This window comes from Macaca nemestrina, chromosome 12 (genome assembly GCF_043159975.1).
Source record: "Macaca nemestrina isolate mMacNem1 chromosome 12, mMacNem.hap1, whole genome shotgun sequence".
NCBI lineage: Eukaryota > Metazoa > Chordata > Mammalia > Primates > Cercopithecidae > Macaca > Macaca nemestrina.
Genome location: NC_092136.1, coordinates 16,297,967 through 16,314,203, shown reverse-complemented (window position 1 = coordinate 16,314,203; position 16,237 = coordinate 16,297,967). Strand labels below are relative to the sequence as shown.

General features: G+C 42.9%; 1 protein-coding gene and 1 long non-coding RNA gene across 5 annotated transcripts in view; one reads left to right on the top strand and one right to left on the bottom strand.

Annotated features, from left to right (window-relative positions):
* Window positions 1-16,237, bottom strand: part of LOC105471012 (olfactory receptor 5M3) — a 377,575-nt gene that overhangs the window by 318,740 nt on the left and 42,598 nt on the right. The window contains exon 1 of one of the 4 annotated variants that reach the window (XM_071074603.1): window positions 2,749-2,775. The exons of the other annotated variants lie outside the window; for them this stretch is intronic. The gene's annotated coding sequence lies outside the window, so the exon portion shown is untranslated. Of the gene's footprint in view, window positions 1-2,748; window positions 2,776-16,237 lie in introns of those variants that run through there. 4 annotated transcript variants of the gene reach the window in all.
* Window positions 6,281-15,932, top strand: LOC139357445 (uncharacterized). Its single transcript, XR_011610568.1, has 3 exons — window positions 6,281-6,415; window positions 14,270-14,289; window positions 15,794-15,932. It is a non-coding gene; the product is annotated as an uncharacterized lncRNA (long non-coding RNA).

Genomic DNA, 16,237 nt, shown 5'->3' with positions numbered 1-16,237 from the left:
TTATTTATGGTTACAAACCAAAATGTTCTCTAGGGTCATCAGTGAAATGGAAGGGATGTAAGACCATAGGTGATGGAGGGGGCTGTGACAAACTGAAGGACCCATCCCTCATTTGACGGGAGCATCCAGTATTCGTACCCAGCCAATTGTTGCCATAGAACAGGATCTAGTGTTGCCAGATCTTCTTTTTTTCAAAAGAAAAATAAATCCGTAAGTTTACGTAAAACATTCTGGGTTTTAATACTGGCAAAATAAAATGTATTTGATGTAATATTCTGTGCATCCTAAACAAAATACTCATGGACTAGGCATGGACTCTAAGACCCCAGTGTGCCATATCCGCACTACACTGAGCTGCTCCTTTCTACACAACCCAGACCTACGGAGAGATCTTCCCTTGTTCCAACAACCAGCACTCAGGCAATCCCCTACCATAGTTGAGAATTGAAAAATTCAATAAAACACAATTGCCTTTTAAAAGAGACACTCAGCTCTCCAATTGCTTTAGAATTGATCGACCCCCCCCCACTGCATTAAGTTCAGCTCCCACACAGGCTATGGTAACTCTTATGATCTCACATGACAGAAAACAAAATTCTACAAAAGTGGAAGAACAATTTTTTTTTCCAGGAGGTAACAAAGTACCACTTATACAAAGAAAGAAGGCTGGATTTTATTTCTGGAGAAAAAGGGCACCAAAGTTTCTACTTTCCTCCCCACTGTATTACAACTAATCAGTGTATGACAACAGAGAGACTCTCCTAGCATTAGACTCAGGAGAGTTTGGTTTGCAGCCTGGCCCTTGCTCTTGAAGCTCCATGATATCAAGTAAATAGAACCTGTTGAGAGCCTCAGTGTCCTCATGGATAAATGAGAAGGAAGTCTACCTCCTCCCAAGGATGCAGTGAGGAAGGAACCAGGAAAGAGGACAGTAGAAGGGTTTTGCCACCTGTCATATACCACACCAATGTTAAGAGTTGACAATAAGTGGGGCTAACTGAACTTCGTTATTCCTGTGAACCTATTCTAGGTAGGAATGCCTGGTCCCAAAATTCCTCCTCTGGACCTGAATGTGGTCCAGTGGAATTGCAAAATCAGGATGAGAATCAATTTATCATCATAGAGAAGAGAAATCCTATTTTTGTACTCTTGAGCCCATTTATCTAATTTTTATCCCATCACTCTCTTCTGATATGGTTTGGCTGTGTCCCCACTCAAATCTCAGCTTGAATCGTAGTTCACATAATCCCCATGTGTCATGGGAGGAACTTGATGGCAGGTAATTGAATCATGGAGGCCATTACCCCCATGTTGCTGTTCTCATGATATTGAGTGAGTTTTCATGAGATCTGATGGTTTTATAAGGGTCTTTTCCCCCTTTTGCTCATTCTTCTCCTTCCTGCTGCCACATGAAGAAAGACGCGTTTGCTTCCTCTTCCACCATGATTGTAAGTTTCCTGAGGCCTCCCCAACCCTGCAGAACTGTAAGTCAATTAAATCTCTTTTCTTTATAAATTACTCAGTCTTGGGAAGTTCTTTATAGCAGCATGAGAACAGACTAATACACTTTCTTATTCAAATATCAAGAAAGAGCCATAGGTTTTCCCCATTACTGCTTCCCATCAATTTCTCTGTAACTTCTCGAGAGCACCACCTGATGTCTACTAGGCTCTTATAGGTACAATTCTCTGCACTCACTTGTATTTTTTCATTTGATTCTTACTTCTAAACAACTGATCAAAATCCCACTGCTGGAGAGTGATAAAGTCGGGATTTGAATTATGTTCCTCTGGCTTCACATCCTGAGCGTTTAGCCACAATAATACATTATTTCCCCCTCCATGCACTGGAATCTGCTTTTGCATCTACCATTCATTCATTCATTCACTCATTAGACAATTCTAGACTGTGTCTACAATGTGCCAGACCCTCATGAAGCTTATATTCCAAGGAAAAGAAAAAAAGAATAAATTAAATAAGTTTAAATATATATATACACACACACATATATATATACACACACACATATATATACACACACACACATATATATATAGTAGGCAAACTAGTAATCAATGCTAACAATAAAAAAATTAAACAGGTAAGAGAGATATAACAGCATGGGCAGGAGACTAGTCCAACAGTTGGAATGTGGGATCTACAGGCAGTTATAACAGTAAGGGGCTCAGCACCAGGCACAGTGTGCATGCAGACCAAGGGAACATGGCAGACTTGTAGGAAAGAGACCCAACCAATATTAAGCCCTGACTTTGTGCCAAACACAACATGTACAACATAAGTTGTCTCATTTGCCTTCTATCTTATTCACCTATGGTATCATTATATCAATTTAACAAACTAGAATTTTTAATAACTTTGTTACTAATACTAACACGTACCAGGCCAAGTTCTTAGCACTTTGCATGTATCTTATTTGAGCCTCTGAGGAAGGTATTGTTATCCTTTCTCACCAATAATGAAATGAAAATAAGGGATTTTACTGAATTTGCTCAAGGTTACCCAGCCAGCAAATGGCAGGAACAGGATTCAAACGCAACAGGATTTCAAACCCAAACGTCTTGCTTCTAAACTAAATAACCTGCTGTACAGAGGTCAGCAAACAAGGATCCCAGCTGGAAAGCAGTGTCAAGAACATGGCAGCAGGTGGCAGCAGATGTATTAGTCAGCCGGGGCTGCCATAACAAACCACAGAATGGATGACTTAAACCACAGAAATGTATTTCTCACTGTTTTGGATGTCCAAAATGAAGGTGTCTGCGGGTTTGGTTTCTTCGAGGCCTCTCCCCTTGGCTTGTAGACAGCTGCCTTCTCACAGGGTCATCACACCGCCTTTTCTCAGCACATGTGCCCCCCTGCTGTCATTCTCTCCTCTTATAACAGCATAACAGCACTAGTCATATTGTTCTTTTTTGTTGTTGTTGTTCTTTTTTTTCAGACTGAGTCTTGCTCTGCTGCCCAGCCTGGAGTGCAGTGGCGCAGTTTCTGCTCACTGTAACCTCTACCTCCTCCCGGGTTCAAGCAATTATCCTGCCTCACCCTCCCAAGTAACTGGGATGACAATCACGCACCACCATACTTCGCTATTTTTTGTATTTTCAGTAGAGACAGGTTTCACCATGTTGGCCAGGCTGGTCTTGATCTCTTGACCTCAAGTGATCTGCCCACCTCTGCCTCCCAAAGTGCATGAGCCACTGCACCTGGCCAGCACCAGTCATAATGGAGTAGGGCTCCATACTTATGACCTCCTTTAACTTTAATTATCCTTTTAAGGCATTGTCTCCAAATAAAGTCACCTTGGAGGTTAAGGCTTCATCATATGAATTTTAGGGGGACACAATTCAGTCCATAACACCAGGTGACAGAACTCCAGTTCTTTTGGGAAGAGGAATGAAATGATTGAGAAAATGAAAGCTAAGCTACAGCCTTATTATAACTAGAGTAACAGTTCTGGCCAGTGGGAAAGTGGAGATGGTGGAGTAGAGGTGTGAGATGAGAGTGAATGTCAGGCTTGCCCTGAGTCACCTACTGTATGATCAAGAGTCCCTTCAGTGTGCTGAGGCTGGGGGTTATGCCCTCAGTACCTTACCCTGCAGTCCTGCAGTAAAAGGCAGGGGTGTGGGCACCACAGCTACTGGGCAGGGAACGAGGAAAGTCATTTCACTGCTGTAGGAGCAGCCAGGCCATGACTTCTCTCTAAAACTGGTTTACAACTTACGAAAAAGAAAAAATCAACCCCATAAAAAAGTGAGCAAGGACACGGACAGTTTTCAAAAGAAGACATACAGACATACATATGGCCAACAATCATATGAAAAAACAGCTCGACATCACTGATCACTAGAGAAATGCAAATGAAACCACCATGAGATACCACCTCACACCAGTCAGAATGGCAATTATTTAAAAAGTCAAAAAATAACAGATGCTGGTGAGATTGTGGAGAAAAAGGAATGCTTATACAATGTTGGTAGGAATGCAAATTAGTTCAACCGTTGCGGTAGACAGTGTGGCAACTCCTCAAAGACCTAAAGTCAGAAATCCCATTCAACTCAGCAATCCCATTACTGGATTTATACACAAAGGAATATAAATCATTCTATTATAAAGATGAATGCACACATATGTCCACTGTAGCACTATTCACAATAGCAAACATACTCTCAACCTAAATGCCCATCAATAATAGACTGGATACAGAAAATGTGGTACATATACACCATGGAATACTATGAAGCCATAAAAAAGAATGAGGTCATGTCCTTTCCAGAGACATGGATGGAGCTGGGGACCATTATCCTTAGCAAACTAACACAGGAACAGAAAACCAAACACCACATGTTCTCACTTACAAATGGAAGCTAAATGGTGAGAACACATGAACACATAGAAGGGAACAACAAACACTGGGGCCTTTTGGAGGGTAGAGGGTGGAAGAAGAAAGAGGATCAAGACAATCAACTAATGGTTACTAGGCTTAATACCTAGGTGATGAAATAATCTGTACAACAAAGCCCCATGACACAAGTTTACCTATGTAACAAACCTGCACTTGTTACCCCTGAACTTAAAAGTTAATAAATAAATAATAAATAAACTGGTGTGCCTATTCCCATCATCAATGAGCTCTACTTATTCTCTATACATACATCAGCATCGTCCTCTATAACTTGTGTGCATGTGTGTATATGTGTCTATCCATCTGGGAGACATAACCAGAAAGAACGAGAGAGAGAGAGGTAAATGATGCTAAAGAAAAAGAAGGGGAAAGAGAACGAAATGAGAATTGCAAGGGGAAGGAGGGAGAGCAGAGGGCATCCAGGTAATGAAGTTCTGTGGGGTTGGACCCCATGCAGAGACCCTTATCCCTGTATTGTCATCAGGTGCCTGGCAACTGAGGAATCCAAGAGGCTCTATAGCAAGGCTGATTTTCTTGTCTGTGGGCCTGAGGATATCTAACTTATAAAGAGTCTAGACCAGAGTTTCCCAACCACTCTGCCTACCTTAAAGTAGCCAGGTTGGACCTGAACAGCCAAAGTCCTGAAGCATCTACCCAGGATGCCAAACAAATGTTAATTCTATTCATGGAATAGAGAGGTCATGCAAAAGCACTGGAGCACTGCTCCAGACCATGACGTCCCAAATGGGTGAAAAGAGGGCTCCACAGTCACTTTAGGAAATGCTATGTATTGTATACCCCTTTGTGAATATACTCACAAAATGCAACAGGCTCTGAGAATGAAGGCTCTGAGAAGCCTACACTTAAATCCTTAAACTTAAAGCCTAAACTTACATCGTTAAATCCAATAAAGCCAAGGGTGGAAAACACCATAGCTCCCAGCCCAAATGCATGTTCTTTCTTTTCAGGAAGTGCTAATTCTCCTACCAGGTGATGCTTGCTGAAGCACAGGCAGTCTCTAGGATTAGATGGCCATCTTCCAGGCCAAGCGATAGGTTCTAAAGAAGTCAACCGATGTGTCCTTACTGGCCTAGTCTCCTGCTTCACAAACCAGCACATGCCTCCAACCAATAGTTCAGCAGCCAAAAACGAGCTTGTTGCAAGTTGCATGCTAGGGGTTGGCCAAACACGGATTTAATTCTTAAGGTTTAGAGCCATAGCTCAAGGGGCTAAAAATTCACTATTAAAATTGGGAAAAAGTTGTGTGAGTCCAAAGAGTATGCATGATTTGAGACAGATCGCAGCTCCTTCAACAGACCTCAATTTTTCCAATGTATAAAAGGAGTGGATTGGGTTATGTTATAGGATGAATTGTGTCTCCCAAAATGTATACTGTAAAGTCCTAACCTTCAGTACCTGAGAATGTGAGTATACTTGGAGCTAGGACTTTTAAAGGGGTAATTAAAATTAAACGAGGTCACTAGGGTGAGCCCTTATTCAATATGACTGGTATCCTTGTAAGAAGACAAGATTAGAACACAGACACAACACAAAGGGACGACCATGTGAGGAAGCAGCTAGAAGGCAGTCGTTTGAAAGGAGAGAGGCTTCAGAAGAAATCAAACTTGCTGACACCTTCATCCTGGACTTCCAGCCTCCGTAATTGTGAGAAATAAGTTTCTGTTGTTTAAGTCACCCGGCCTACTGCATTTTATTATGGCAGCCTGGTAAACAAATAAAGATGAACGAAGTCTCCAGAGTGAGCACTTAGTTGCCTATCAAATGCCCCTTCCCTCCTGCCTCCTTACTAATGTAACCCACCTTTATTCAAAATTCACAGCATGAATAATCTAAGCAACTGTGTTTCAGTTTATCCCTGTTGCCAGTGATTGGCTGAGAAACAGGCATGTGACCAAAATCAAACCAGAAGGCATGAAAAGAAAACTCTTGGGTTCTTCTAGGAAGAAGTTTATCACCCCTTTCGGAAAGGCAAAGTAGGTATGGCCTCTTGTTACTCTAAAAATGTTTGTGTCTCAGTGAGACACCTGAAACTGCTGCAGCTAATTTGTAACCTAGCAAGGAGCCTGGCTGAAGGCAAAGACAATTTCCTAACGATGGCAAAGGGGACAGATGAGCAATGACATCTCTGATTACTATCTTAAGCTAACCTACAGCACCTCCCACCTCAGGACTTCCAGGGATGGCTGATTTTAAAAATTCCTTTTTATTTAAACCAGAGTTTTCTGTGATCACAGCTAAAAGCATCCAATCAGAGGCATTCCATCATCCTTTCCAGCCCCGTTACCTCCTAGAAGCTATATTTCTAAGGCTACTCACAACAGTAAACATGTTAAGGAGAACTTTACAAACATGAGCTCCCCACAATTCTAAGAGGTAGTATGATATTGTGATATATTAAGAAATATATATTTGGTCATCATTTCTTGTTCCTGACACAGAGCTCCTCAATCCCTTGGAATTACCTAGGTAATGGGAATATCTTTTGTTCTAATGAGATAAATTTTTTTTTTTTTTTTTTGACATGGAGTCTCACTCTGTCGCCCAGGCTGGAGTGCAGTGGCGCAGTCTCAGCTCACTATAACCTCCGCCTCCCTGGTTCAAGCGATTCTCCTGCCTCAGCCTCCTGAGTAACTAGGACTACAGGCATGGGCCACCACGCCCAGCTAATTTTTTGTATTTTTAGTAGAGACAGGGTTTCACCATGTTAGCCAGGATGGTCTTGATCTCCTGACCTCATGATCTGCCCACCTCGGCCTCCCAAAGTGCTGGGATTATAGGCATGAGCCACCACAGCCAGTCAGTGAGATGATTCTTGGTATCTCCTGAATGGGGGCTGGTCACCAGAAAAACCAAGCAAGCCATGATTAGAAGCTCAGAACTTTTAGCCAACCCCCTGCTCCTATCCTTGGGTGAAGAGAGAGGAGCTAGAGATTGAGTTAACAATTGATCATTTCTACATGGTGAAGTTTCCATAAATTACCTTGTATAATAAAGCCACATTATGCCTGTGTGATGAAACTCTCCTAAAATATGAGGTTCAGAGAGCAGAAGGGTCAACAAACAAGAACACATCGCACACCAGGAGGGTGGTGTACCCCAACTCCATGAGAACAGAAGCTCCTGCCCTTGGGGCTTTTCCAACCCCCATGGGCCTTTTCATCCTATATCCTTTTTATAAGCAAGTGTTTCTCTGAGTTCTGTGGCACTGCCATAGCAAGTTATCCACCCTGAGGAGAAGGTTATGGGAATCCTCCATTTATAATGGGCAGCTGGGAATAAAAGAGGCCTGGAGGTGAGACTGGCATCTGAGGTGGGGGCAGTCTTGTGGGACTGAGCCCTTAACTTGTGGGATCTGGTTCCAACTCCGGGTACGTTGTGTCATTATTGAGTTCTAGGACATCCAGTTGGTGTTGGGAGAATAAGAGAGCTGGTTGGTGCTGGGATAAAAAGAAAACCACACATCTAGTGTGGAAAGTGAAGTGTTCTAGAAGTATTGAGTTTTGTGAGTACAGAAGGAAAAACCATTTGTTTTTCCTATATGAGTAGGGACTATCTTTAGGCCCATTTAAGGAAAGAACAGGGGTTAAAAGATTAAGTAATCTGAGACAACAGAGTGGCTTAGCCCAGAATGTGAAACCTGTCTGACCTGAGATCCTTGCTCTTATCCACTCTCTACCAGAAACTCTGAGGAAAAAAAAAAAACCAGAAATGTTTCCAATCAGCCAGAAAGTTGCTGAGGGTCAGGGATAGAAATCCTTAATCATTCAGAAAGCCTCGATTTGAGAAATCTATCTTTTCAGAATCTCTTAAACTCCTTGAAACTCTAAATTGCTGCCAGAATGTTAGGAAGGGCTGATAAGCCCTTTGAATTCTTGTGCTAAACTTTGTATTCTTCAATCATGATGATGAATCCCCAGCTAATTTCTACCGTCTTTCTTTAAGAGATTGCACTATTTTCCAAACAATGGGCAATTATGCATTGATTTTTATTATTAGCCCAAAGTCACATTGTTCTCCCTCTCTCTTTTTTCAGCTAACTGCTGGAGATTGCTAAAGGTTTTTTTATCTAGTCAATAGAAAAAATACATAAATACTTATTATGTGAAAAATTACTGTAAAGAAAAGAGGACAGAATATAAAAAAGAAATGATTTATCACAGAACAAAAGTTATTGATCTTGAAATGTAACAAAAGACGTTTACACAGGTTCTCAAGTAGGACTTTCTAACTAGAAGAGTAAAAGATATTGAAAGTGTCAGCCGGGTGCGGTGGCTCACGCCTGTAATCCCAGCCCTATGGAAGGCTGAGATGGGCAGATCACGAGGTTGGGAGATCGAGACCATCCTGGCTAACACAGTGAAACCCCATCTCCACTAAACAAAATACAAAAAATTAGCCGGGCGTGGTGGTGGCTGCCTGTAGTCCCAGCTACCCGGGAGGCTGAGGCAGGAGAATGGCGCAAACCCGGGAGACAGAGCTTGCAGTGAGCCGAGATTGGGCCACTGCACTCCAGCCTGGGTGACAGAGCAAGACCCCATCTCAAAAAAAAAAAAAAAAAAAAAAGGATATTGAAAGTGTTAACCAGAAAGCACACGATGAAATACCTCATAGGGTTTCACCCAAAAAAATGGGTGTGGAAATTCTAGGTGGAAACTGTCTTGATTGTGAAGGAGCAAGACTAGTCGCTTTGTAACCATTTGGTTACCAAAAAAAAAAAAAAATTCAAACTAACTTAAAAAGAGTTTACTGGAATGATATAGGATTATCTTATAGAAGCCAAATGCAGGAACACCAGAAACAAAAGTCATTCAGGAGACAAGGCCATCCCTCCCTGTCTTCCTCTTGCTTCCTTTTTTCTTTATTTGCTTCTCTTTCTCTCTCTCCTTTTCACTCTCTTTCATGACATTGTCATTCAATTTGTTTTCAAGTCATTCTCTCTGCAAATGAGCTCTTTCTGTTGTACTACATACATCCCATTACCGAAGGCGGCCCCTTCAGACCTCAATTCTAGATCATTCGAGAAGGTCAAGACACACAGCAAGCTAAACAATGATCTCTGCAACCCAATTCCAAATTTTCTGGGGAGTGTATGATTGGGCCAGACCAGGTTCTGGGTTGGTTTTCCTGAGCCAGGTATCCACTGCTTGCCCAATCAGCTATGACTCGAGATTAAAAAATATGTCCTAAGAACATGGATACTAGAGTCCATTTCTGCATACGTGCAATGGGGAGAGCAAGGCCGAACAACTGTTCTCAGATTAGACGGAGGGAGCTGGGTGAGCTCCCCAAAGGCTATCTGCTGCACGTGATCTTTAGGGCTTTCTTCCACCGTGAAATTCTCTATTCAAGAAGTTTTAACGATGACTTGGCTTCACCCTGCCCAGCCCCTCCATTTCTCAAACACAAATGCAAACAGGCAGGAGAAAGGAACTCGAGGCAGCGCCTGGCTATGCTCCTCAGTTACGGAAGCTGGGCCTTAGGGTGGTGCTTCCTCCCAGAAGAGGTATGGGACGGAAGTGGTATTATCTTCAGCCTAAGGACAAAGCACAACCTTGGCAGTTTCCTGGACGCTTGCCCTCAGCTAATTAGCACTTTCACCCATCAGCCTCAGCTCAGCCCCAGAGTTAACCCTTTACCCGCCTCCATCAATCCTCGTGCCTCAGATTTCTCAAATCCCCTGCCCACCTCAAACACACACACACAAATGTGTAGCGGGAACAGAGCAGAGCTCTGTTTAGGCCATTGGCTTAAGCGGATGGTCCATCATCCACATTGCCTACAGAGAGAACTTTCTATTAAATAAAATGGAAAAAAAGGTTACTGTGGTACTCCCCTGCTCCAAACACTTCTCTGCATCCCCTCTATCAACAGGACATGGGTCCTTGACCTGGGCTACAAGGTCCTGCAGACACAGCCCTGTGTACCCGGCTAGACTTGTCTCAGGCTCCTCTACAGTAGACATAGCCCATGTTTCAGCCTTCACCGAATCGTATGCAGTTCCTTGACACGCAGTATGATGTTCCCGTCTCTGCACATTGCTACATGTTCCTCCTTCCACTAGAACTGCACCTCTCCTCCTCAGCCACTCGTGGCTGTGCCCCTGCCTCTGCGGTGGCACTATAGCACCGGGAGGAAGTTATCTGGGTTCATGTCTGCTCTCTGTATTGAGCTTTTAACTCCTTAAAAGCGAGGACTCTGCTCTGCTCAGGGCCATATATCCAGGGTTGAGGGGAGTGTCGGTGCATCACAAAATGCTTGAAGGAAGAACATAAGAGAGAATGCAAATGACAAGTACAGGAAAGAAACAGGGAAGGAAGAAATCTTCCTTCCCCTTAACAATGTCCCCAACCAGCTGTGAAAACAAAAGCAGGTGGTTCTCGGACAGAGCATACCTCTTCCATCTGTCCTAGGCTTTACAACTTCCAGATCCCGTTCATACACAAAAGCTCATTTGATCCTCATACATCCCCGTTAGGCGAAGAGCAATTGCCCCCATTTTACAAAGAGGAAAGACAAAAGCTAGAGAAGTGAAGTGACTTGAAAGAGCACCAGCGGGTCTCAGCATCCAGAGCCGAGGGGATTCCTTCCCGACAAGAGGACGCCTTCCTGGTCAGCACAGATCAACTGTGCAAGGGGCTGGTGGTCTCTGAAGTGTCCCAGGCTGGCTCAGCCTGCAGGCAATCCCACTTTGAACAGCCACCCAGGAGCTGAGGTCCCCACTCACTGCCCAGTTCCTACCACAGTACAAACATTATATTATTTCCCTGGGTCCAACAGCCTGACGCCAGCTCAGCTTCCTTCTGGCCCCTGTCTCTGTCCTACATCTGGGGCAATAGTGAATAATCCTTCCTTTCTTTCTGGAGCTTGTTGCCTTCAAGGTATTTATAGACTGCTCCTGGCCCCGCTGAGGCATCTTTTCTCTCCTGTTTAAATTTAGCTGCCTTTGTCTTCTTCCCCTGACTTATCTGCTGATCCCGCCTGGATTTCCTCTACCGCCTTTGTTCTCCCTGTGTTTGTTCCACATCTTATCTGCTGAGCCGAACGATCTCACCAAAGAGTTTCTCTGAAGCCTTATATAACTTTCTCCTCCACGCTCAGACCTCTCCAACAATCCTCTCTCTGCCCACTCTTCACTTTCTCTTGCAGCAAGTTTCACCTTTATCTTCTCTCAATCCAGCCCATTTGCAAAAAGGGAAAACTGGCATGGCCAATTTGCAAACAGCCAGAACAAAAGACTTTTCAATCTCATCTGACCAAAGCCATTTTTACTTTTAAAGGCTCCTGGTTTTGATATGTCTATCTTGAGTCGCACATCTCAGAATCATTTTGTCTTATGTGTGCCAAGACATGTCAAAGTCTTGGGCATCTTTGTTCTTTTAAAACTGACCATAAGACCGTTCTCATCTTAGCCCTAGAAGGAGCAATTGCTATCAAAATCCAGAGGAGGGAACTGCACTGTTTTGCCTGTAATAACATTTAATAGCTATAAAGTAGATCGAGATGAGATGGCCTACCTCCAAATCATACAGGGGTCTCTGATCCTAATGGCTCAGGCTTAGGCAGGTAAATAAATAAATGATGCAGGCCTGACCACAGATATTAGGCATCTGCAGCACGTACACAGTAAATGCAGTAGCATACCTCGTCATTCAGACCTTCTGATTTGTTCCAGACACATCAGAAATGTGGACTTTTAAATAATGGTAATTAATGTAAAATTTTCAAAAAGATTATATGATCAGAACAGAACACAGACCACAAGTTGTGACCCCTGCACACTCTCATCCATCCTCCTCTTTAGATGGCAGTCATCCTTGCTCCCCGCCACCTCCCTAGCCATGGCTTATAGACCACGTGGCCCTTCCAGGTTCATTTAGCATTTCTATTGCACTCAATCTTACCGCTTCATTTCCACTCCCCTGCTATTCTTAAAACTGGATTCCGGGCCAGGAGCGGTGGCTCATGTCTGTAATCCCAACACTTTGGGAGGCCAAGGCGGGTGGACAACCTGAGGTCAGGAGATTGAGACCAGCCTGGCCAACATGCTGAAACCCCGTCTTTAATAAAAATACAAAAATTAGCCGGGTGTGGTGGCATGCACCTGTAGTCCCAGCTACTCAGGAGGCTGAGGTAGGAGAATCGCTTGAACCCAGGAGGGGCCTTTGTAGTGAGCCGAGATCATGCCACCGCACTCCAGCCTGGGCAACAGAGCGAGACTCCATCTCAAAAAAAATAAATAAATAAAACAAAAAATAAATTAATTAATTATTAAAACTGGATTCTAAACTAATAACAGCAGGACTTTGCCTCTAACTCAAGCTCTCTGGGGACTTTCTGTTTTATCTTTATGCTTGGCAAGAGTGTCGTTCATTTTCAGAATGGTCTCCCAAAAGATCTTCTATGATACATCAGTCAGGATGAGCTAGGTTATACTCTGGAAACAAATAGCATAAAAATCCCAGAGGTTTAAATCACAAAAATTCACTGCTTACCCATGCTACAAGTCCACTGAGGGGCTTTGCTCCAAGCCACTCGGACTCAGGTTGGTGAGGCAGCCACCATCTGAAGTGTTGCCACCATCATGTCAGAGTATGACAAATCACACACTGGCTCTCAAACCTTTTTCCCAGAAGCAACACTCATATCTCTTCCACTCACATTTCATTCCAAGAGCAGGTCACACAGCCATATCCAATTTCAAAGGAGATGAAGAAATGTCATTTTATCAGGTGCCTGGAAGGCTGGAGGATGGAAGTACTTGGTAGCACTAATTGATAATCACGTATGGTATTTCCACTTTAGGGGGAGGTTTCTTAGTTAGTCCTACCCATTGGTTCCGAAGTCATTCATGTATTCATTTAACAGTAATGACTGAGCAAAGCCCTGAGGTGAGAAATCTAGGGACAGGAATAGGAACTGGCCTCTACCTTCAAGCAGCTATGACTTATCTAGGGAGCATCCACAGATCTGTGCCAATAATTTGTAAACAAGGTACACAGGAGGTGCCTCAGGCAAATGTAAATGAAGTACTGAGCATAGAAAAGGCAGTAAACATGGAGACTTTGGCATCTGGGCAAATCCTTAGAACAGGAGACAGGTAGACATGAGCAGGAAGGACCTCTCCTCTCCCCTCCCACACACAGGTAGCCGCACTGCCCATCCCAAGCTAAATCCCTCCACCCAAATATTTGTGATCAAAGTACCAAACAGGTACAACTTACTGAATAAATAGTCCTAAGCCTGGGCATGTGATGCAAGCAAAGAGAAATATACATCACATCTAAAGCAGTCCCCACCCCTACCTATGGGTCCAAGACCAGACTAAAGCTCATTGCTTCGATTCAAACTTCAGTTCCTCCACTTACTTGGTAGATGACCTTGGACAAGTCCTTGAACTACCTGTGCCTGTTTCCTCATATGCAAAATGGGGGTAATAAAATGGTGCCTACCTCAAAGGGTTGATGTGAGAATTGAATGGGTTAATACAGGTAATGTGACAAGTACAGACAGGCTGGGCACACAGTAGACATCATGTAACTGGTGGCTAGCACCCTCATCCTGCCCTCATTATTGTCTTGATATGGTTGTCGTCTTGTTTCTTCTTCCTTCAACATCTCAGTTGCTTACTACAATTCCTAAAGTGTGTGTGCTTGGCATTGACTAAGACTGTTCTTAAGTGGTCCATGGAAGGAGATTTCATCCTCAAAAAACACTAGGCAGAGGGAGGAGGGCTTTGTGCCCTAAGGGGTGGTCTACCTGAACACTAATGTGTACCCCATCTCTTCCTCATCACCAATAAATTTCTAATAAATGTCTCTTTTTAACTTTTAGGTTCGGAGGTACGCATGAAGGTATGTACACAGGTAAACTCATGGGTTTGTTTTACACATTATTTCATCAACCAGGAATTAAGCCCATTACCTAATGATTATCTTTTCTGCTCCTCTCCCTCCTCTTACTCTCCACCCTCAAGTAGACCCCAGTGTCTGTTGTGTCCCTCTTTGTGCCCACAGGTTCTCAACATTTAGCTTCCATTTCTAAGTGAGAACACCTGGTATTTGGTTTTCTGTTCCTGCATTAGTTTGCTAAGGATAATAGCCTCCAGTTCCATCTATGTTCCCATAAAAGACATGATCTCATTCTTTTTTATGGCTGCATGGTATTCCATGGTGTATATGTACCACAACTTCTTTATTCAATCTGTCAATGGGCATTTAGGTTCAGTCCATGTCTTTGCTGTTGTGAATAGTGCTGCTATGAACATTTGCATGCATGTGTCTTTATGGTAGAATGATTTATATTCCTCTGGGTATACACCCCGTAAAGGAATTGCTAAATCTCTTTCCATATATCCCCCACCCCGAACTACTCCATGAACTTCTAGCCAGAGTCACATTTCCACTGCATGAGCCACAAAGCACAAATCCCACCAGATGCACCCTAAGGGAACAGAAGACTCATGTCCTACGCTGTGCATGGCAGACTGCCTCCGAGATGAGCAGTGCACAAGGCAAAAACCCTGTTTGTTTTCTTTAATCCAGCATTTTCTGAGTTAAATTTCAACCCTGATAACTTCATTTTGCAAGTAATACATTTTGGGAAATATTCTGCAAAGGCAAAGAACAGTTTCTTATTCATCCACTTATCCACAGAAATGTGGATAATGCTTGGTGTGTAACAGGCATGAGAAAAGAGTCAATAAATTGAACTGAATTTGTTATATAACCTCAGGAAAAATATTTCCTCCATAGGCTTCAGTTTTCCCATTTCTATAATGAGAGAATTGGACTAGAGAGTTGCTAAGACCATTTCTATCCTCAGTTACCAGCCAATCTTTCATTATGTGGTTTTTTTTTCCTTGCCCTCTGCCTAGTTATTATTGAACTTCATTATTTTATTCAAGATGGGAGCGAAGGCAAAACTGTCAACCCCCAATGAGCAGGAAGCTAATAGAGGAAATGATCAAAGATGACATTTACTGTGTGCCAGCCACACTTCTGAGTGCTTAATAGGGATTGCTGTACCTAGTTGAAACAAGACCATTGGATAAGTATCATTATTAAAATCGTTTCCATTTTACTAAGACATTGAGGCACAGAGACACAAAGTTATTGCTTAAGTAGCTCTACCTAGTTGCCAGAGAAGGGATTTGAATCCAGGTAATTTGACTCCAAACCATTAGGCTACACTGCCTTTACACATGAAGTACAGGAACCCTGTGAATTCAGTCTAGTCCACTCTGTTTTATTGCTAAGAGATAATAAGAAGCCCTAAAAATTTAGTTAATTTCTTCAAGTTGGTTTAATATGTTGGCCAATGTGATATTTCTCAATTGCACCTTTCTTTTACCCTCAGCTTTCATGAAAGAATGCAGGAAATAGCAGCATTCCTTGCATTTATTTTTATCAATTATCATCATAACAATAGTCATCTACAGCATTTCTAGGAAGTTCTTTCTCATCTATCATTGGACATGATTTTCACCCAAGCTACATGAGGAGCACAGAGAAAAAAATTACCATGTCAATTTTACAATCAAGGAAACAAGCTCTAAAAAGTGAAGAAGTTTGCCTAAGACTCCACACCAATAAATAAATTGTGGATCTTGTATTTGAACCTTGTCTTTGGATCTCAGCTAGAAAATACTCAAGGGTGCAACCTGATCCAGGGCATTTGGCTCTCAAAGTTGGTCCCAGGTTGGGGGTAGGGAGTGGCAGAGTTTGTGAAGATATAGGGGTAAACTCAGGGGGAAATGGAGAACCTGGAGCCAGGAAGAGAAACCTAGCTTGACAACCACAG